This window comes from Chelonia mydas, chromosome 2, assembly GCF_015237465.2.
Source record: "Chelonia mydas isolate rCheMyd1 chromosome 2, rCheMyd1.pri.v2, whole genome shotgun sequence".
NCBI lineage: Eukaryota > Metazoa > Chordata > Testudines > Cheloniidae > Chelonia > Chelonia mydas.
The window spans coordinates 180,395,704-180,418,298 of record NC_057850.1 but is presented as its reverse complement, the minus strand read 5'-3'; the positions used below and the strand labels follow the sequence as shown (position 1 = coordinate 180,418,298).

The 22,595-nt window shown below is 45.7% G+C and overlaps 1 long non-coding RNA gene across 5 annotated transcripts in view; it reads right to left on the bottom strand.

Annotated features, from left to right (window-relative positions):
* Positions 1–13,743: 13,743 nt before the first annotated feature.
* LOC102946590 overlaps positions 13,744–22,595 on the bottom strand; it is a 66,443-nt gene continuing 57,591 nt past the window's right edge. For 3 of the 5 annotated variants that reach the window (XR_006288890.1, XR_006288891.1, XR_006288889.1), the window contains exon 5: positions 17,171–18,447. This is a non-coding gene — a long non-coding RNA (uncharacterized LOC102946590). Of the gene's footprint in view, positions 14,928–17,138; positions 18,448–22,595 lie in introns of those variants that run through there. The other 2 variants (XR_006288892.1, XR_005223967.1) reach the window with 2 other exon arrangements.

Genomic DNA, 22,595 nt, shown 5'->3' with positions numbered 1-22,595 from the left:
AAGCTATTTTTGAACTATTGGCTGTCTGATCATTTTCTCGTGTTTTATTATTATTTTCTTAGCAACCAACATGATGAGAACCACCCAGGTAATGCTGTCTTTTGTTAACCATTATATTTTAGTTAGATTCTGAAACAGGCAGACATAAGCAATACCAAAATATATGTACTCGCTTGCAAGATCTCTGTAAACTTTGCATTTCTATAGTACCTCCCATCCGAGGACTCTGGGCACTTTACAAAGATTAATGATTAATCCTCACAACCCCACTCCCCACCCCTGAGGTAAAAAAATGATCCCCATTTTTTCAGATGGGGAAACTGAGGCACACAGTCACACATGGAGTCTGTTAGCGAGCCAAAACAAGAGCCCAGGTCTCACCTCTCCTAGTCCTTTGACCCAACCTATTACTATCCCAGGATCTTCCATCACCCAGGCATTCCCAGATTTTGGTTGATTTTTCAGATGACTCCTGGATTTCTGCATGGGAGTCGCTATTCATACATTCCCCGACTGTGCCTGAGCTCAGCCACTAGGGGCAGGGAAATCAACAGCTAATGGCACCTTCCAAGCTCACAGATCCCTGCTGTTGTCCCTCTCTCCCTGAAGGTGGTGCTGAAACACTGTGCTTTGGCGCTAACATCATGAGTGAGGACATTAGACTCATTTCCGAGTAGCAGCTGTGTTAGTCTGTATTCGCAAAAAGAAAAGGAGTACTAGTGGCACCTTAGAGACTAACCAATTTATTTGAGCATAAGCTTTCGTGAGCTACAGCTCACTTCATCGGATGCATTCAGTGGAAAATACAGTGAGGAGATTTAAATACACAGAACATGAAAAAATGGGTGTTACCATACACACTGTAAGGAGAGTGATCACTTAAGATGAGCTTTTACAAGCAGGAGAGCGGGGGTGAGGGGGAGAACCTTTTGTAGTGATAATCTAACATGGATACCTCATTTAGATGCAGCTGGATGAATTTATCATTTCCAGCGGTTAACAGAAAGGTCCGAGAAGCAGTGGTGGGGTGGGGGAAATGAACATGGGGAAATAGTTTTACTTTGTGTAATGACACATCCACTCCCAGTCTCTATTCAAGCCTAAGTTAATTGTATCCAGTTTGCAAATTAATTCCAATTCAGCAGTCTCTCCTTGGAGTCTCTTTTTGAAGTCTTTTTGTTCTAATATTGCGACCTTTAGGTCTGTAATCGAGTGACCAGAGAGATTGAAGTGTTCTCCGACTGGTTTATGAATGTTATAATTCTTAACGTCTGATTTGTGTCCATTTATTCTTTTACGTAGAGACTGCCCAGTTTGACCAATGTACATGGCAGAGGGGCATTGCTGGCACATGATGGCATACATCACATTGGTAGATGTGCAGGTGAACGAGCCTCTGATAGTGTGGCTGATGTGATTAGGCCCTATGATGATGTCCCCTGAATAGATATGTGGGCACAGTTGGCAACGGGCTTTGTTGCAAGGATAGGTTCCTGGGTTAGTGGTTCTGTTGTGTGGTGTGTGGTTGCTGGTGAGTATTTGCTTCAGGTTGGGGGGCTGTCTGTAGGCAAGGACTGGCCTGTCCCCCAAGATTTGTGAGAGTGATGGGTCATCCTTCAGGATAGGTTGTAGATCCTTGATGCTTTGGAGAGGTTTTAGTTGGGGGCTGAAGGTGATGGCTAGTGGCGTTCTGTTATTATATTTGTTGGGCCTGTCCTGTAGTAGGTGACTTCTGGGTACTCTTCTGGCTCTGTCAATCTGTTTCTTCACTTCAGCAGGTGGGTATTGTAGTTGTAAGAATGCTTGATAGAGATCTTATAGGTGTTTGTCTCTGTCTGAGGGGTTGGAGCAAATGCGGTTGTATCTTAAAGCTTGGCTGTAGACGATGGATCATGTGGTGGGTGTGGTGTGGTCTGGGTGAAAGCTGGAGGCATGTAGGTAGACTCAGCAATTCATTTCGTGTCACCACAGTGTGACAGAGTCAGAGAAGACATACATATGAGCCCTACACAAAAAAAGGGAAAACGAAGGCATGAACCAAACAACACTGTGGTGAAATGAAAAGGCTCGAGGTTTTTCTTAAGAACAACACCAAAGAAAAACAAGCACCTTAAAAGAAACACATTCCAGCACCCAAACTCCCATAGCCTGAGCATACGCACAGGCATGTGACTATAGAAGGCACATGTTCAGCTCATTTTCAATGTCTGTCAATACCTGATTGTGCTCAGGCTTACAGAGTTTCTTACAGGCTTACAGCAAAACTATCGGACTGTTGCGGATTCAATAGTTTGCATGAAATAAACACGGCCCCAATTCAACCACAGGTCGCTGGTCTCAGTGCAAGAAATACTGGAACAATAGTCGTTTACACAGGTGGTCAGCTGACAGAAATAAAGCCCCAGTATCATTAGCCTGGGGAGCCCTACATTTTGTGACCCTAATGTTAAGGTCCCAGCTGGTAGGGATCCCAGGCAAGGGTTAGGGTTGCACAAAGTAGGGCTAGGCTTGGGCTGGTATTTTTCCCTGTGTTGCCGGCACAGAGTGCCCGAGGCAAACAGCTGGGTTCGTTGCCTGGTGTGCGTCGCGGCAATGACCACAACGGGGTGGAGAAGCAGAGAGATTTATTTGGAGCTCCAAATAGGGCGCAGGGAGACCGAGCTGTTTCAAATCCTGCAGCAATGCAGCAGATTCCAGTATACATTTTATACCTTTTCCTACTTCACTACACAAGCTTATGCAACCAATTACCTGTTGCCCCGTACAATACCGTAGCCAATCAGCTAAAGCAGCCAGTTGTGTTTTTCCTCAGTAGCATTGCCCGAGCCTTGCCTTATTTGGTCCTATTTGTTACCAGTTTTTGCTAAACATTTCTGCCTTATCTATCTGTTTCCCAGGCCGAAGCTGGCCTTGGCTGGCGAGCCGTGTGCAAACCTGTCTGTCTGTGTGCTAGCTTCCTCAGTGTTATGCAGGATCACAGAGCGTTCGAGAAGCAAAGGGGCCTTGGTTTATCCAGGCCTAGAGCAGGAGGGCTTCATCGACACTCGTGGTCTTCCACCCTCCTGAGTTACCTAGTGCCCAGTGTCCCCAACACCTGGGCTAGGCTTAAAGAAGGTGCGATGCCCTGGACTTAGGTTAGGGTGAAACAGGATGGGATCCAAGTCTGGGGTTAGGGTTAGAGACCAAGCACTCCTGAACAAATTAATTGCTTCCAAATGCATGTACAGATACGTCTACACTTTGAACTGGAGGGGCCATTGCCAGCTTGGGTAGACATGCATGCTTTAGCCTTGATCAAGCTATCTTGCTAAAAACAATGTAGCCACAGTGGCATGAGGGGTTAGCTACCACCCCAACCCAGGAAAGGTCAATCCTGTCCGAAACCCTAGGTATGAATTTGGGTAGCAGGCCCCTCCTGTGGCTGCAGCTATGCTTCTATTTTTAGCAGGCAAGCTTGAACAAAATTAGCATGTGTATGGCTACCCAAGCTGGAAATGGCACTTCCAGCTCAAAGCATAGACAAAATGCACCTTGGGTCTGATCTAAAGTCCATCAAAGTAAATTGAAAAGATCCTATGGACTTCAGTGCTATCCCATGGACCAAATACAATACAGCCCTGTGAGGCTGTGCGTCCGTGCAATTGCACCCCCTCTGGACAGGCATGGCACGTCCCCTGGGCTCACGTGGCCTAGTGGGGCTGTCAGTCTATTCCTGGTGCCCAGAAGTCTGAAAAACCCTTTCTTCACTCCCAAGTCCATCAGGTGGTTGGCAGGGAAATCCAGGCCCACCCACTCCACTGGATTCCAGCTCAGGGCCTCGAGCTAGATAAGCATGATCATGGTCTTCGACTCTGACAGTGCCCTGTGCTTCTTCCTCCCTACCCCTGGGTCTTTGCAGGCTCTCCAGCCTATCAGGCAATTCATCCCCTCCTGGGCTGTTGTCTCTGGGCAGCTCTTTCATAGCTTGCTGGCAGGAGCTCCTTTCTCCAGACTGCTCACTCCTCTGGTGGCCACCACCCCCATACCCCGCTTCCCAGCCCTTTTATCCTCCCAGCTATGAGGCTTACAGTCAGCAGTGGCCAGCAGTGCCTGTATTAACCCTTTGGTCGCTGGGCCAGCATGGGGTTCATACAGCCCAGGACAATCCCCTTTGAAGTTCTGGACATTCCAAAGGGCCATCTCAGAATTCCACAGACAGCCCGCAACACAGTCCAGCACTAAAGGAGTTAATTGTAGTGTAGGCCTTTCCTCCCTCAGATTGCGCTACATTGGGAGAGAATCCTAAATCAGAAATGCTCATCAGGCCAGATTCTCTATCTAGTAATAGGTCTATTCCAACTATTAATATTTCATGATTTTCAAAAACTAAAAATGGTAAGAATGAAAATAGAGATCATTATATGTAAGAGCTAACCTTGAACAAAGGCATGTTAATGAAGTAGTCATGTATCAGAGGCCAGAATAATGTTTGAAGAACAAGTCTGTTTCAGTGTGCATCAGAAAAAAGGGCCGGATCAACCCTTCCAGCAGGAAAGCCTACAGTAGATGGTTTGAAGGGGAAGGAAGACTTGCTGCCATTCCTCACGGCCTCACCAGCCACTCGTTCTGCTCACGGCCTCACCAGCCACTCGTTCGCCAGCTGACTGTCAGTCACCTTCTGCTGCCACCTGCCTCTCTGCTGTGACTCTGCACATCAGTCTCTTAGTGATTTTCAGCTTTTTGCAGGTAGGGCAGAAACACTGCCCCACCTCAAGTGATTTCAGCGCTCAGTGATTGTTAGCTTTTAGCAGGCTGGGCAGAAACATAATCCCAGCACGAATGATTTCAGCTCTGATTGAGCACTTAAAATAACAGAGGCTCTTAATGGAGCCTATTTAGCTCTTTCTTTGAACAGTGGGGAGAAACAGGTTAAACCAGATCAGGGATGCTTTGGGAGAGTCAGCATCTGCTAGCTGGGACACCTGTCCTCACCCCTCTTACCTTCTCGAATGCCAGAGCCTTGTGTCCTTGGCTTAACGAGGTCTTTTCAGCTGCTCATTTGGGGCAGGTTAAGCAGAGTTTTGCTCCCCTTTATTCATACAATAATGACAACAACATTGATAACAGCATTTCACTACCCCTGCATTCAGTACTAAAGTGATTTGTAACCCAACACCAGCCAAAGTTGATTACTTTGAGCAACACTGCTCTATCAGCTGGATATCTAAGCAGAGTAGGTGTGTTCATGTAAATACAGTTTTGCTCCTCAAGTCTTTCCCCGTCCCAGCTAGCTGGCAGGAGAGAATTCATTCAGACCCTGCTTACGTCCTCCCACCAGCTGAGAATTTGTCATCCTGGCAAATCACGCTCCAGATTATACAAACTACATGAGTTCTTCTCAAAGGGTCTGAGGAAACCCACTATGGCTGCCACAAGTCTGTGAGCTAAGTGTATCACTTCTTCACTAACTACTCCAGGTGCATTGTAAGTTAGCCTGTGTCATAAATATAAAGGGAAGGGTAACCACCTTTCTGTATACAGTGCTATAAAATCCTTCCTGGCCAGAGACAAAGTCCTTTTACCTGTAAAGGGTTAAGAAGCTCAGGTAACCTGGCTGGCACCTGACCCAAATGACCAACGAGGGGATAAGATACTTTCAAATCTAAAGGGGGGAAAAAGGCTTTTGTCTGTCTGTGTGATACCTTTGCCGGGAACAGATCAAGGATGCAAGCCCTCCAACTACTGTAAAGTTAGTAAGTAATCTAGCTAGAAAATGCGTTAGGTTTTCTTTGTTTTGGCTTGTGAAATTCACTGTGCTGGAGGAAATGTGTATTCCTGGTTTTGAATCTTTCTGTAATTTAAGGTTTTGCCTAGAGGGATTCTCTGTTTTGAATCTGACTGCCTGTAAGATTGTCTTCCATTCTGATCTTACAGAGTTGTTCTCTTATCTTTTTTTGTTCTTTTAATAAAGTTCTGCTTTTTAAGAATCTGATTGGGTTTTTTGGGTCTTAAAAATCTAAGGCTGGTCTGTGCTCATCTTGTTTATTCTCAAGCCTCCCCAGGAAAGGGGTTGTGGGGCTTGGGGGGAATATTTGGGGGGAATAGGACTCCAAGTGGTCCTTTCCCTGTTCTTTGTTTAAATCACTTGGTGGTGGCAGCATACTGTTCAAGGACAAGGCGGAATTTGTGCCCTGGGAAAGCTTTTAACCTAAGCTGGTAAAAATAAGCTTAGGGGGTCTTTCATGCGGGTCTCCACATCGGTACCGTAGAGTTCAGAGTGGGGAGGGAACCCTGACAGCCTGTTTACTGTCCTTATAATCCTGTCATGCTTATTGAGAGTGGGCATGGCAGGGGTGGAAGGGACTTCTTCTTGGGTGGAGACATGTGAAGACGGGTGGATGCCTAGCTAGTGCCACCCTAGTTATTCTCTGCCACCACCTTTCCCACACACAGATGCACCCGCTTCTGTATTTTTCTAACTACACCCATCCTCCTCTTGCCTGCCTGAGAACAGCTTGCAGGTCTGATGTGTGTTTCTCTTTCACTACTTGATAAAGTTCTATGGCTTCTGGTGATGCCAGCAGGCCAGGTGACAGCTCTTGCCAAGGCTGCAGGCACTATCTAAGAATGAACAAACTCCTAGCTGGAGACCAGATCAGTTCACTTGTGTGTTTTGAGTTGCTCAAAATAAGTATCAGTCTTATAAGAATGTATGTAGTATTTAGAGTCTATACAATGCTTGTCAGTTGCATGCATTAATCTCACTTGTACTGTCTGTATTCCATGCTAGAAGGAAATATGTAAGTTTTGCTATATAGCTTTTTGAAAATGTTTGTTTTAAACCTGTGAACTCGGATGGGAAGAGTGATTCCCCTTGCCTGTCCAGAAGAACTATCAACATCAGGTGGGCCATCAAGGACCAGCACAATACAAAGGATTGGTTAACGGCCTATCACACCTTGGAAATGCTACATGCAAGGAAGCTTGTCCTATGGACTTAGAGACTGAATGAAGGAAATAAAACAAAGACACAGGAAAATTTTCCATCTCTTTGCTATTTGAACTCTCACAGGGCCAGAGACACTAAACTGAAATCAGAGATCCCCAGGGGTTACCCCTGGGAGCTGCTCTGAAAGACACTTTGATTTGATAAATCATTACAACTGTGTCACTCTTAGGATTTAGATTGCACTCATTTGTGTGTATATGTTTGCTTGCTTTAACTTTATTTCCTTTCCCTAGTTAATAAACCTTTAGATAGTTTATTACAGGACTGGATTCAGGAGTTGCTTTTGATATGAGATCTATGGTACCAATTGATCTGAGGTAAGTGACTGGTCTGTAGTGTTGCCAACCCTCCCAGATTGGCCAAGAGTCTCCCAGAATTGGCATCCATCTCCCGGTGGCTACTGAAACCAATTCAGGAGATTTTAGGCTGCTAAAAGTCCAGTGGGCGGCACAGCAGGGCTAAGGCAGGCTCCCAAGTACCTATGTGGCTGCGTGGCTCCTGGAAGTGACTGGCATGTCCCTCTGGATCCTAGGTGCAGGGGCAGCCAAGGGGTCTCTGCATCCTGCCCCTGCCCCAAGTGCTGACTCCACAGCTCCCACTGGCTGGGAACTATGGCCAATGGGAGCTGCGGGGGTGGTGCCTGCAGGCAGGGGAGCACGCAGAGGCCCCCTGGTTGCCCCTGCACCTAAGAGCCAGACATGCCAGTCACTTTCAGGAGCCATCTGAGGTATGTGCCGCCCAGCAGAAGCCTGCACTGCCTCTCGCACCCCAACCCCGAGCCCCCTCCTGCACCCCTCACCTCCTCCCAACCCCCTACCCCAGCCCTGAGCCCCCTCCTGCACCCTAACTCCCTCCCAGAGCTGGCACTCCAAACCTCTCCGCCCCCACCCCCCAGCCCAGAGCCTGCACCCCCTCCCATACCCCAACCCCCTGCCCCAGCCCGGTGAAAGTGAGTGAGGGTGGGGGAGAGCGAGCCAACAGAGGGAGGGGGGATGGAGTGAGCAGGGGCGGGGCCTCGGGGAAGGGAGTGGGACACGGGTGTTTGGGTTTGTGAGATTAGACAGTTGGCAACCCTAGTTGGGATGAAAAGCAACATGAATATTTTGGGGGTGGGTTGTTTTTGTTTTGTTTTTGGTGTAAGTGACCATTTATCACTAAATCCAGCTTGCCTGGGTGGCAAGATAGACTGGAGAGTCTAAGGGGATTGTCTGTTTATAGTGATCCAGGAGCTCTCATTTGTCCCTAACTTAGTGACACCTAATTATAAGACACACCACCAGTTTGGGGGTGTCTGCCCTGTTTTTGACAATCTGCCCTGAGGCAGGCAGTCATGATCGTAAGCACCTTCAGACAGCGTGATAACCCCCGTCCCCCCTGCCACCACCACCACCAGCAAACACCACACATGGACATCATTCGATGCAACCGCAGGGCAAGCAATTCAAGGAACTGAACCAGGATTGGGATGAGAGGAAGCATCTAGATCCTGTGTTTCTGAGTGCTCTCTGAGGGTATAGCTACACCATAATAAAAAACCCTGGCACTGAGCCTCACAGCCCATGTCAGCCGGGGGTCTTTTATTGCAGTGTCAACATACCTTTGGGGTCTAATTCAGCTCATGTTGAAATCAAGAGACAGGCTCGTTGACTTCAGTGGGAAGCGACTTGGAGCCTAAATGTCTGAGAGAGGGAAATAAAGAGGAGAATGAGGCAAGAGAATAAATGAGCCCAGAAAGTGCAAGTGGCACTGTGGCTGACAGACTGATGATATCAGTGCACAGGGACCTTGGGTGACTCTGGCCCCATGCAACTGCATTTGTAGCATAGTCACAAAGTGGCTGCTGCACCACTGGCCCAGGCCCACCTTATACCATTACGTGTACTATGATCACGGATTCAGCAGGTGCAGTTAGAACAATCTAGTTTTTAATAAATCTTGGGAACAGTATGGAAATTGTCAATGTGAAAATGTTCATTTATAGCCTGTGATATACAGGAGATCAGTTAGTTTAAAAATTCTAGATGGGCTAAAAGTGTACATTATAATATTGTAAAGTGTACATTGAAGTTGTAATATTGAATCTGGGACACCCATGTTGTTCCCCTTAGCACTAATATAGAATTGTGACTTCAGTGCAGGATCAAGAAGCTAGATTGTGAAGGAAGAGGGATCTTAAACACACACCCCCACCTTCAGTAATAGGAGGAGAACTTCTGGTAAAAGGCAACTTATGTTGATTTTTTTTAGATTTTTCTTTCTAGTTTGCCAGAGTATGAAATGTCCTCTTTTAAATTTATGTAATTTGGGAGACTTGTTTTATTTTAATACTTCCACTTTCAAACAGGAAATTCAAAACAAGCAGAAGATGGGTCCCACAGATGAGTCTCTACTAGTTGGACACCATAATATCATCACAGATATCGCTACTTTCCAGACTACTCAAGGGTTTATAGTAACCTCATCAAGAGCTGGAATTGTTAAAGTGTGGAAGTAAAAGTTGCACTAATGTATAGTATGTAAATATTTGTAATAAAGAATGTTATACTGACTTTGAAGAACATGAAGGTGACCACACATCAGTCACTATGATTATTATAAGCTTGTTTAAAGGCCCTTTCAGTTATTTTATTACAGCTGCATGGTTTCTGTAGCACTTTCTGAAAGTAACAAGCAGAAGCAGTTTATGAAGAAATTGTGTTTAGCCGAGTGGTAACTATACTAGTCTTCAGGAACCTATAAGAAAATAGTTTATAAAATCTCATGTTGCAAATTATAAACATAATGAAAGCTGCTAACTCCTACATAGACAGTATTTATGAAGTCTGACTTTTATTACATTGTATCTGAGAAGGGGAGTGAAAGAATTTGTTGCACTCATGTCCATGTATACTCTGCTAAATATAGTTAATACCAGAGAATGAACTCCGTTTGAGCTTACTTGTACAGTAGTTTTGTCTGCAATATCTATTGTCTCTTTATGTCTATGATGTGCTGAACCTTGAAACCTGCCAGGCTTCTGCTTTACTGTGTCACACTTGCAGGCAAATGTCATATTTATTTGAGCATGTTATAGAAAAGAGGATTGAAAGCTCAATTGTACGGGGGGGGCGAAATACCTTTTAAGCACTTCTTGCTACTTCCCCACACTCTCTTTGGCTGTAATGAATGTGTAAGCCACAGAATGAGTGCTGCATAATGTTTTCTTATTCCATTATACGCTTTTTCTTGCACAAAGTTGGTGTTTTACCATCTAAAGGGGAGGGGGTGGGGGTGCTGCCTGAGCCTGCTTTGTGTAAAAGGGGGCTTCACGCACAGGGCTGCCCCTTCTAAACCCTCCCACCCATCCAGTTCCCAAGGAATGAGTCAGTGTCGCCACACTGGCCTCTTGGCCCCTTTTACAGCAGTTTGCCTCTCCCCCCCCCCCCCCCCCCCGCCCCCTTCTCCCTAGCCATAAAGCACCGTTCACTTCATTTGGCCAGCCAAACAAATTCCCCCCCTCCCCCCGCCACTTAAAGATGCAGCAAGGTTATTTTTAAAAAAACCTGAGACAAGTGTGAAACCACTAAGCAGATCTGAATTATTGTATTCAGTGCAATATGTGTAGGTGGCTCTCAGAACTAATGCATAGTATTTTGTAATATATAAAACAACTGCAAGCCTAAATTTATGTGCTTCATACTCCTGTGAGAAGTCTTGTTGTCTTCAACAGTGCTATTTGGAGTGACATGGGGATCTGAATTTTGGCTCACCTCTAACAGTTTGGTGTTGCCTGACAAGGCTGACAGTTTCAGCAATTCTCTTTTTCAATTCCTGATTTCATGGCACTGTTATTTATAGATGTAACCCTTCTGCCAAGCTGAGTTGACAGCAGCGAGGGCCAGGTTCCGTACATAGGGGTTCCCTTTCAACAATACAATGCAAAACCCGCTCAAGCCCCCACCCAGTGACCTGGGAAAATTACACACACACCCCTGGGCACCTCAAAGAGGCAATACTTCCTCTCTCACAAGCACAGAGTCGCAGTGTAGCAAAAATCTTTAATAACATGAGGTAAACAACACAGCATTAAATTGGGAAAACACCACAACTAGGGTTCATAAACACAAACCAAGAACCAGAAGACCCACCCCCAGCCAGATTGGGGCATGTCCCTTCCCTTTGGTTCTTGAGTCCAGCAACCCAAAGTCACTCCTCCCACAGTTTCTGCCCTTAGTCAATGCAGGCCCCCGGCAGAGTTCAGAAGTTCCTCTGCAGAGTTTACTTCCCACCATGGGCGGAAGGGGGGGAGGTATGGGGGCACCTTACGTGCTCTGCTGCTCGTGTTGACAGCCGATTGCCATGCCTCTCCATGGGGTTCTGCTGCAGACTTCACCGCGAGCTGCTCCTCTCCGCCAGCCGTCCTGCTAGGCCCTGTCCCCCCACTTAACACAGCTCTTAGTAACTTCAGCTCTTTAGTGATTTCAGCTGGTAGTATGGGAGCCTCAGTGCTGGTGCACCATTAGCCCAAAGTAGGTCTAATGCTTAGACCTAGGTATCATGATTTCAGCTCTGCAGCATGTAACAAGACTCCTAATGGAGTAAAAATTAGCTCTGTGATTACACGCTCTACCACTGGAGTTGGGGCAAATGGTGCTTTGCACAAATGAGCTCTGCAAGACAGGCAGAAATCAGGCAGGAGGGGAATTCTGCATCTGGTTTTAATTATAAATTTTAAAATCTTTGTTGCAGTTCTATATGGTTTTCTTTTCTTTCTTTTTTTTTTTTTTTTTATAATGGCATGTTTGGCTGATACCTTTGATGACAGAAAATGAAATTATTACCCAACACTAAGGTCCCAGTGCAACTACTCACATGCATAAAGTGAAGCACATATGTGTTCACAGGTTCAGGGCCTTTGATAGGAATCCATACCAAGGAGAACTTCTAGGCGCTCTCATCAATTTGCCCATATGTAACAAGAAGTCATCATAAAATAAGTATCTATACTCAGAGAGGTCATTAGCCCCTTGGCACACATACTCGTTTCTAAGGGCATGGCTACACTTGCAGATGTAGAGTGCTATGAGTTAAACCAGCCTTCGGAGAGCGCAGTAGGGAAAGAGCTGCAGTGTGTCCACACTGACAGCTGCAAGCGCACTGGCGTGGCCACATTTGCTGCACTTGCAGCAGCATTGGGAGCGGTGCATTATGAGAGGCTATCCCACAGAGCCCCTCCTCCCATTCTGGCGCTGTGGCTTGTGCGTGGCATTCTGGGTCCTGTCCCAAAGCCCCGTGATGCATCGGTTTGCATCCCAGCAATCCCTGTGCTTCTGTCCACATTTGGCGCCATCTTTCAATGTTTTTTGTACTGAGCGCTCTGTCTTCCTTTTCTGTCTGCGGGACTGGAGCCTGAACTGCTGAGGAATACGCTGACAAGTCTCGCCAGCATGTCACGTTTGGCAGTTGAGTTACTCCTTAAGATCCAAAGTGACAGTGAGGATTCCGACAACGATATCGAATCGAGTAACATGTATGACACAAGATTGCTTGTGACATTCACGGACATGCTCACCACCGTGGAACGCTGCTTTTGGGCTCGGGAAACAAGCACTGAGTGGTGGGATCACATCGTCATGCAAGTCTGGGATGACGAGCAGTGGCTACAGAACTTTTGCATGAGAAAAGCCACTTTCATGGGACTGTGTGAGGAGCTCGCCCCAACCCTGCAGCGCAAGGACACGAGATTGAGAGCTGCCCTGACGGTGGAGAAGTGGGTGGCTATTGCAATCTGGAAGCTGGCAACTCCAGACAGCTACCGATCGGTCGCTAACCAGTTTGGAGTGGGAAAGTCGACCATTGGAATCGTGTTGATGCAAGTTTGCAGGGCCATTAATCGCATCCTGCTCAGAAGAACCATGACTCTGGGTAACGTGCATGACATTGTGGCTGGCTTTGCACAAATGGGTTTCCCTAACTGTGGAGGGGTGATAGATGGTACGCATATTCCAATTCTGGCACCAACCCACCCAGCCTCCGAGTACGTTAACCAAAAGGGGTATTTCTCCATGGTTCTCCAGGCGCTTGTGGATCACCGTGGGCATTTCATTGACATTAACGCAGGCTGGCCCAGAAAGGTGCATGACACATGCATCTTTCGGAACAGTGGCCTGTTCAGGAAGCTGCAAGCCAGGACGTTTTTCCCAGACCAGAAGATCACAGTAGGGGAAGTCGAAATGCCCATTGTGATCCTTGGAGACCCAGCTTACCCTTTAATGCTGTGGCTCATGAAACCCTACACAGGAAGCCTTGACAGCAGCAAGGAGCGGTTCAGCAACAGGCTGAGCCAGTGCAGAATGACTGTGGGGTGTGCTTTTGGCCGTTTAAAGGGCCACTGGCAGTCTCTGTATAGGAAGCTGGACCTGGCCCATGACAGCATCCCCCCGGTTATATCCGCGTGCTGTACCCTCCATAACATTTGTGAAGGGAAGGGTGAAAGCTTCACTCAGGCATGGAACTCGGAACTCTGGAGGCTGAATTTGAACAGCCAGAGAGCAGGGCTATTAGAGGGGCCTAGCGTGGGGCTGCAAGGAGAAGGGATGCCTTGAGGGAGCAATTTGAGGCTGAAAGCCACTAGTAATATTTGGTGCCCTGCAAGGGAGTGAAGTGCAGTGGTTCCAATGTTAGCTGGAATCTGTGTTTGATACGCTGACTTGCAGTGCCTGTTGCTTTCCTGGGCTAAGGTATCTTTTACTTTATGCAATAATAAAGAATGTTTTCAAAGCCAAAAAATCCATTTATTGAAAATAAAATTCATTTATTGAAAAGAAACACAACTGCTTGGGAAACAGAAAGGGCAAGGGGGTGGGGCAGGGAAAGGTTCAATCACAGGTTTGCGTATGTCCTGTTACCATACTCAGGCTTCCTGTCTGGAGTGCTGTGCAATGAGTGCTGCACTTCAGGATGGCTCTACTGCATGGTGATGGGGGTTGAGCGCAGTGGGTAAGGGTCGTAGTTTTCAGGGCTCGGTGGTGAAGCTACAGGTGTCGGAGGCAGCTGGTGGCTGCATGCAGCTAGGGATTCTGGGGTTTCTTCCTCCTCAGCACCCTTGCTCCTGCTTTCCTCCTCCTCCTCCTGCCTTGTTGAACTTGACCATGTTGAACTCGGCTCTGAAGTATCCATGGTGGTACTAGGAGTGGAGGTGGGGTCACCCCCAAGTATCGCGTCCAGCTCTTTGTAGAACCGGCAGGTCGCGGGGGCAGCACCGGAGCAGCTGTTTGCCTCGCAGGCTTTGCAGTAGGCATTCCGCAGCTCCTTCATTCCACAGCATCCCAGTCATGGCCCCTTTCCATCATGTCCCTTGATATCTGCTCGAAGGTATCGTAATTCCTACGGCTGGAGCGCAGCTGGGACTGGACAGCTTCCTCCCCCCAAACACTGATAAGGTCCAGCACCTCGCCATTGCTCCATACTGGGGATCGCCTGGTGCATGGAGGCATGGTCACCTGGAAAGATTCGCTGAGAGCACTCCACGCCGGCTGAGCAAACAGGAAGGGGAATTTCAAAATTCCCAGAGAATTTAAAGAGTGGGTCTGATGGTTGGTCACCTGAGGGCAGGGCAGTAGAGTTCAAAAAGTGATGACCAGAGTGGCTAGAACAGGCACTGTGGGACACTTCTGGAGGCCGATCACAGCGCACTAACAGAGCAGGGCGTCCACACTGGCGCCCCGGCGCTCCAGCGGGGGCGCATCAAGCGTTATTCCACTGGCCGAGGTGGATCACCAGAAGTGCTCTAGCTGCGGAGTCCGGGTGCTCTATGTGACTTGCCAGTGTGGACACATCATGAGTTAGGGCGCCCGGAGCTGCTTTAATGCGCTCTAACTCACAAGTGTAGCCAAGCCCTAAGAGCTGATTCTGTTACAATTTCTCCTGAGTGCTAATGGGGGATATTTGTTGATTGCACCTATCAAGAAAACAAGACATAGTAATTAAATGTATCAACTCAAATGCAATTTGAAACCGTTTTCACACTTTTCCTCTTCTGCCCCCAGGTATCTTTTTACCAAGACAGACTTCATTCAGCCAGCATGGTTGTACTAAACACTGAAACCAGTAAGAAGCATTACTGGTAAAGCCTGCAAGATCTTATACTCCGCTTGTATTTCTGTTTGGATGTAACACAATAATTTTTGGATGTCACATCCAAGCGATTCCAAAATCTCCAGGAATATTCTAGACATCAATGGGCAGAACCCTGTTGATTTTGGTGAAAATTGGAAGCGGGAAAATGGGGGCAGAGGGAATGCCACATAGTTCCTGACATCTTATTGCAGACCTAGCAGCTTCAGGCACCTCTGTAATTGTCTACAAATCAAAGAACTACTTGATGGCCAGCATTAACAGTTTCCATCATAATAACAATACCCCCACCCCACCCTCACCTCAGCTCTGCCCATCTTCCCAATACAGTTTTAAAATGCTGACTCCTTGAAAGAGAGAGAGAAATAGAATCAGAATGAGGGGGAGGGGGAAGAATGGGGGACCCTGGAATGGGGACACAGGCGGCCCCTGAGATGGGGCAAATTAGAGCTCCTGGTATGAAGAAGGGGACTTGCAGGGAGTTTCTGAAATAGGAGATAGGATGGTGGCACACAAGGATCCTGTGTGGAGGGGAGGGGGAATGGAGGGATACAAGGAGCTCCTGGTGTGAGTTGTGTGCCTGGACTATAGAAGTAACAAGTGCAACTCTCTAGTATGCTTAAGCTTTAACAGTAATGTTGGTACATTAATTATAACATTTCTTATAGCACACTGCTCTAATAAGAGAATGAGAGCAGGGCCATCGGCAAACTCAGTTTAAATACCTGCTGTTTCTTTATGCATTGGCACCATTTTTTAGACACATTCACACCATAATACTATTACAAGCTATGAGTAATTTATAGTACATTTGTTCTCTCACCCTTGCAATTCGGTCTCTCAAAAGCTTACTTTTGCCTTGGGAATCTAAAAATAATTCAATTTGTCTACGTTAAGGTGAGGACTTCAGGATGATTGTCCAATTATACTTTGCAGCCTCCTCCAGTATCATTCCATCAGCAAGTCTGCAAGGTCTGATGTGATGTTTAAGCAGTATATATTGTACTAAATCTGCAGGTTCTTCTGATGTGTAATCAAGTGACCCAAGAACACCACAACTTTTCTGACATATTACTAGGTTGATCTACTACTAGGTCAGCATTTTCTCTGTTTATTCAATACATGGAAGGCCCAGGGAACTGATAATAGGACATCAAGCCCTCAGCCTAGGTCACTGGTTCAAGCAGCGGCAGAAGCTAGAGGTGACCTAAAGGCACTGCCATATGATAGTTGATAGGAGGTCTATGTGCAATAAAGTTGGTGGCCTTCGTTCAATTCCTAGTAGAGAGGTTTCCCATCATAAAACCTATTGAGAGCCCCGGTGTTGATAGTAGTCTCATTAGAGAGCCCTAGGAATGAACAAGCATGGAATTGAACCACCCTTTCACCCCTGGAGGATTTAAATTGTTCCACTGAAGACAGAACTGAGAGACTTTGGAATAGAAAACTTGCACTGAAGTCTCCAAGCTTAACACATTTGTGGATCTAATTCACTGAAGAACAATGAAACAGCTTTAACATAATAACTTACGCCTGAGGAGACGCACAAATGGTTTCATAAACCTCACTACATATTCAAGTTCAGGCTTGTGAACTCTGCCCAGCTGAACCAAATGATGTTCAAGGGGAATACTACCCAGCTCTTCCAATTCTTTGTCATTATATGCATGTCTTAATGAAATTACAAACAGAGCGTATCCTTGGCACTTGGCTCTTTTGTTACCTACACACATTAGGGCACCCCACCTTTTCCCATTGTGTAGGGTTCCAGGTGAAAATCACCTACCCTTACCCAATTTGTAGGGCTAAGGGCCACCCGTACCCAGTTCATAGGGCTCAGGGTTTAACTAACCTGGTCAATTTAAGAAGCCACATCCTTTCCCAATATATAGGGCTCTGGGTGTATACTACTTCTGCAGGTGTGCAGGACCTTTTACCAGTGAAAGAGCCTTACACAGTAATATCCTACGTTTATAAGGTCTATTTATTAACAATCACCAAAACAGACTGCACACGCTACACATACAGTGCTCACCACTCCCAATAAGACAGACAGATGAACTTTTCTTGATGGCCAGTCAGGATTAGGTCCATCTTGGGGGCTCCAGTTTCTGCACAGTGTCATTGGCAGAGTGCTGAGGTCTGGCAGCGCTGATCTTTGGGGCTGTGTCCTGGAGTTGGTTCTCAAAGAACTTCCTTTTGGACCCCAGTTTATATACTGAAATTTGAGTCCTTTTTAGCTGTACCTTAAACAATCATTATACTAAAATTTTACTAAGCAATCCTAACATAGTGTAACAAAATTCTTTAACCAATCCTACCCCACCACCTTAATTAATTTACACCTAGCAAAATTAATTATGTAACAGACAGAAACAATTAAAGAACCAGACAGAGACCATACAGATAAACAATAGGGAAGTGGGGACCATAATGACAAAACAATAAAGAGATGAGGATTTCACAACCACAACTATAGATAAGTGATATCTTGACAGACCATACAGATAAACAATAGCAAACTGGGGACCATAATGACAAAACAATAAAGAGATGAGGATTTCACAACCACAACTATAGATAAGTGATATCTTGACAGACAGGATGCTATCAGACTAAGTTTTCTTTAACCATCTTAAGATCTGTATCTTTATCTGATGATAGTGGGTGCTATTAGGACAGGGTCTCCTTCTTAACAGCCTGATATCACATTTTTTTAATGTAATTTAGATGGAATGTGAGGATGTGACTTCCTGCTTCTCAGCTAATGGTGCTGCTCGGCTGCTCTTTTAATCTGGCTGCAGATGAAGGCCTTAGCCTTTAGGCCTTACAATATGGCTGCTGACAAAGGCCTTATCCTTACGTATTCTTTAATGTTTCTTTGTCCCACTGACTTGTTTCTCCAGCAGATATAACAATAATAGCCTTGTGTTATCTTGGGTGGTGTGCAGTTAAGAAAATATTATCAACTGTCCTCTGTATGGCATGGCCAAGAGCAGCTGCTCCATTCAGCTGTTGAACATAGATCATTGGATATGTCTTTTCATTAACTGTCTACTGCTGTAGGTGACAAAGTCAAACTCTGCCTTTACACGGCTCCTCCCTGTGTGGGGTTTGAAACCTGGTGGAGCATGGCTCACCAGAGTCACCCTATCACCTGTGGAAGAAATCACAGGCTCAGAGGAAATGTCAAAGTTATCAAGTACTCTACCCAGGAAGTCTTTCACTTTCTCAAATTTGGCACCACTCATTTTCTGTGAGCTATCCAAAATGAAAGCAGCATCCACATATGCCGGTGGTGATCGGGATCTGCGGCGTTCACAAGTCATCTGGTCTACATTTGTCTGCAAATAAACAGAAAATTAGTTTGTACTTCCCTTTTGAAGTAACTGAAAGTGTGACAAGAGAAATGTCATCTGAGCTCTCAGTTCTGGAGAGGATGAAAGAGCATAACCTTAATCTATTAACAACAATCTTCTACCTCTGTGAAAGTTAATGTATAATTAAAATCAGAAAGTTAAGGGCCTGATCCTGTGAAATAATCCTCTCCTCACAAAATTAGGCCTTATTACATTAAAATTCCCTCCCATTCACTTGTTCTAGGAGACTGGTGACATTTGTGGCAATATTTACTTTGATGCAAATTTAGAGCCAGAAGCCACTTTGTAATACATATAAATACCCTAAAACACAATACTCTAAAAACAACATTTATCTCAGCACTGAGAAGTATGTAAGGAACTGTTCAGAGTTCATTGTAGCAAAATATACATTGGAATTCTACTAGAAATTATCACTGAATTGTTATTTGGGAAAAACGTGTAAATTTATTGAATGAGAAATAACTAAAAGGAGAAATTTCTTTGTTCAAAGAATACCACACTGAGTGTTCCAATAAGCACTCTGGGTGCAATTTTCCATGTAGATTCCCACATTTTGATCATGCAGGATGCTGCACACCACACCTCCTGTAGAGCTAAAGGTGCTCAGTACCTTACCGAATTACATACTAAATTCCAAAAAAATCATCACCAAGAAATCTAAAGTGCCTCTTAATCAGTCTTCTTTCCAGTGGAATAAGAAGTCACTCCACTGACAAGGCATGCACATTGAAAACTGCTGTAACATATACCTCCTAATCTTATTATTATAGAAAACATTATAAAATACCACACGAAGTGTGAAGGCAGGTGTGTTGCCTGAGTCACACTGAGTCACGTGTGTCAGCTCTGCTGATATTTCATGCACTTTACATTTCTCAAGGACCATTCTAGGACCAGATTTTCAGATTTGTAATCAATAAATTTATTTTAATGTTTATCCTTACCAGTGAGTTTGACTGAAGTGCTGAGTAAATCTGCTCAGCTTACAAAGGCTGGTGTATGTCCACTTTCCATTGATGAAGTGGTGAACCAATAAACTTACCTTGCTCAAGAAAGGGTCTTGAGCAGTGCAAGAGGGTATATTCCTAGGGTACAAGGCTGGGACCTGGGGGGATTTGGCTAGTGCCTTTCTTTGTGTGATCGTGAGTGGCTCTGGGAGCATTCATGCAATCCACTGGGTGTGGGATTCCACATGTGGTTGTACTGAGTGGCAACAGCACTTGGAGGGATTTGCTGCTTGCCACCAGTAAAGCATTGTCAGAGACAACCCAGAATAGTGAGTAAAGGGGGCACAGTGGTCCCACGGTCCCATGTTGCACCCTGGGGGGTCCCGTCACAGTAATATAACACAAGTTAGGATTTATTATGTGAAGGGACAGTGACAAAAATGGGGAGAAGTGATAGAGAAATGGGTGAGTCAGAAAAATTCTATGCCCACTTTCTGGGATTGCTTAGGAATTTTTATTCTTAGCCAAAGCTGATTTGTCAGATTATTGGGTCTGACAAATTAAAGAACGTCATGTATCCCTGAACTACCAATTTCTTACTCCATGCTCCCATCTCTCACCCTTTAAACTACTCTTAAGCTAAAACCTGTAGGTTTAAAAAATAAAACAAAACACCCTGTCACAGGGTAACACTGGCTCTTTACTAGTGAAGAGGCCAGTGCACCTGTGACTGGTCAGTTAACCCCCCAATTAGGCTTAAAAGAGGGCACCTCAGCTTTGGCCTTAGAGGGGAGAGAGACCCGGTGACTCAGAGCTACTCAAGAGCACTGACTGAAAAGGACAGAGAAGGGCAGGTGCGAGCTGCCTGAGGAGGAGAGGAGAGAGACAGGGAGAAACAGCAGAAATGGAGAGCTGTACAGAGAGCCACTGGAAGGAGCAAAAGGTCAGTGGTGGGGCCTGGCCAGAGCTGGGGAACTCTGTGGAGCTAAAGGAGAGCTCATGCAGAAGCCCCTATGAAGAAGGGGAAGAACCAGGCTGGTTGGGAGAAGCCGAACGCAAAACAAGAAGGGTTGATGCTGGGTCTTGGATCCTGGGAGTAGGGGTAGAGGTCACAGTCAGAGAGGCCTGTGTGAGTAGAACACTAAGGGAAGCCCCCTTGCAGCAAGCCTGAGAGGAGGGCTGCAGGAAGCAGAGCCCAAAACAAGGGGGTTGTCCTGGAGGGACATTCCCTGAGCAGGGGTAGGACTCTCAGGGAGGGAAGCCTGGCTTAGTGGAACATGACTGAGAGTTCTGTCCCAGGAGACCTGCCTTGGGGCTATGGGAGAAGAGTTGTGGGTCTTGGAACACCCAGGTAGATGCCCCGGAGAGTGGGGCCCTGGAACAGGGGCTAAGGGAACTGGGACAGAGTGGTTAGGGACTCTCGGCTGTGTGACTGGGGAATGGTGACCTTCGCATGGGATTGACGAGCTGCTGCATTGTAACCTTGTTTAACTTCGGGGATTTGAGAAGAACTATTTTACTATAAGGGATCTGTGGACTGTGCCTCTTTATATTAATAAAAGGATTTGAATTTGCCACTGAGACAATGTTCCTTTGCACAGGTTGATTCCAAGGGGAAACTGAGGCACATGCAGCATCCTGCTGGATGGCTCCCGAAGTGCAGGCTGTCCTACCCCACATCCATTTGTTAAACTGATTTCTCTTAATAGTGTCTTCAACTATATCTTTGTTTAGCTTCTAGTCTTTCTCCTTAATAGAGATTACTGGGTTTCCAAGGAAATCCATGACAACATGCTTTATTGTAAAGTAATTTTTACCATAACATCAAAGCACAGAATGGCGAAGCTGTAAAATTCCAACTGATTTTTCTCCCTTCCAACAGAAAATGCTGCAAAAAACCAATCTCTTCATAGAACATACTGCAGCACAACTAAGCACAGAACACACTTTTAGACACCGAGTAATGAGTGCTGTAAGAGGTCGAATCCTGCTCATCTTGCTCATGTGATCAGCATTTGGGCCAAGAAAGTGTTATCTTATAATCGTACTGTGGTAACTGGAAGTGTCATCACAGAACAAGTTAGATAGCTCGACAGGAACTGTACCTAATATTAGGCGCCCCAAACCACGTTAGAGCAACATTAAAGTTGCACTGACTGTTAAAATAAGAAAAAAATATAGAAAACCAAAACTTATTTGCCTATAGCTATGCAAACTTTGCCACATTGCACAGATCTGCTCTTTGATTTTTGTTGTTGCTAAATCCAGAGCTTAAATTGCTCTGCTACCCTAAAAAATGACTAACAAGTGGGTTTCCATATTCAGTGTGCCTCAGTGATTTTCATACCAAGTCTGCACAGTTTGCAAGAAGATACTTTTTCTGTCTGGCCTCCCACCAACTCAGTTTAGTTGTTGACAGTCAACTTGGGTTCTTTCCATTTCACACACCATCAGCGTTAATCAAGATTCTGCAGGGTAAATTATTCCCTCAGTTACAACTATGCAACCCCACTGTCATTAGATTATGTAATCAGTGATACCTCTGCAAGCCACCATATAATTAAGACTCCATTTTTTCTTCATAAGCTACCCGACTCTTGCTACCATTTCTTGAGTCAACCACTGTTATTTGGAGTGTTTTCTTGTCACAAATGCTAATAGTTCCACAAAGACATTGCTTTGGTAGTGAACTCTACAGTTCTCAAGCACACTGGGTTTGACTCTCCACTGCCTTGCCCCTTGTGTAGTCGTCATTTAGCTCCCCCAAGCAGAGTGAGTGGAAAACACCACTGTTCTGGTTTGGTACTGTTTTACTGCCATTCCGCGCTCACTTTGCACGGGAGTAAATGACAGACAATGTAAGGTGTAAGGCAGTGGAGAATCAGGCCGGTTTTCTTGAATTTAAGTTTATAAAATACTCCGATTAAGCACCAAGTCCTAGAATCCTTACTCACAGGATGCACAGCTCTTATACAAGTAGTTCTACTGACTTGAATGGGATGACTAGCATTAATAAGAACTATTCATGTAAGTGCTGCAGGATTTGGCCCCATATATAATCTCAAATAGCCAATCCAATGAGCCAGATCTGTCCTGGGTGTAACTCCACTGAAGATAATGGAGTTACACCAAAGGATGAATGTGGCACACTGTGTTTTGAAG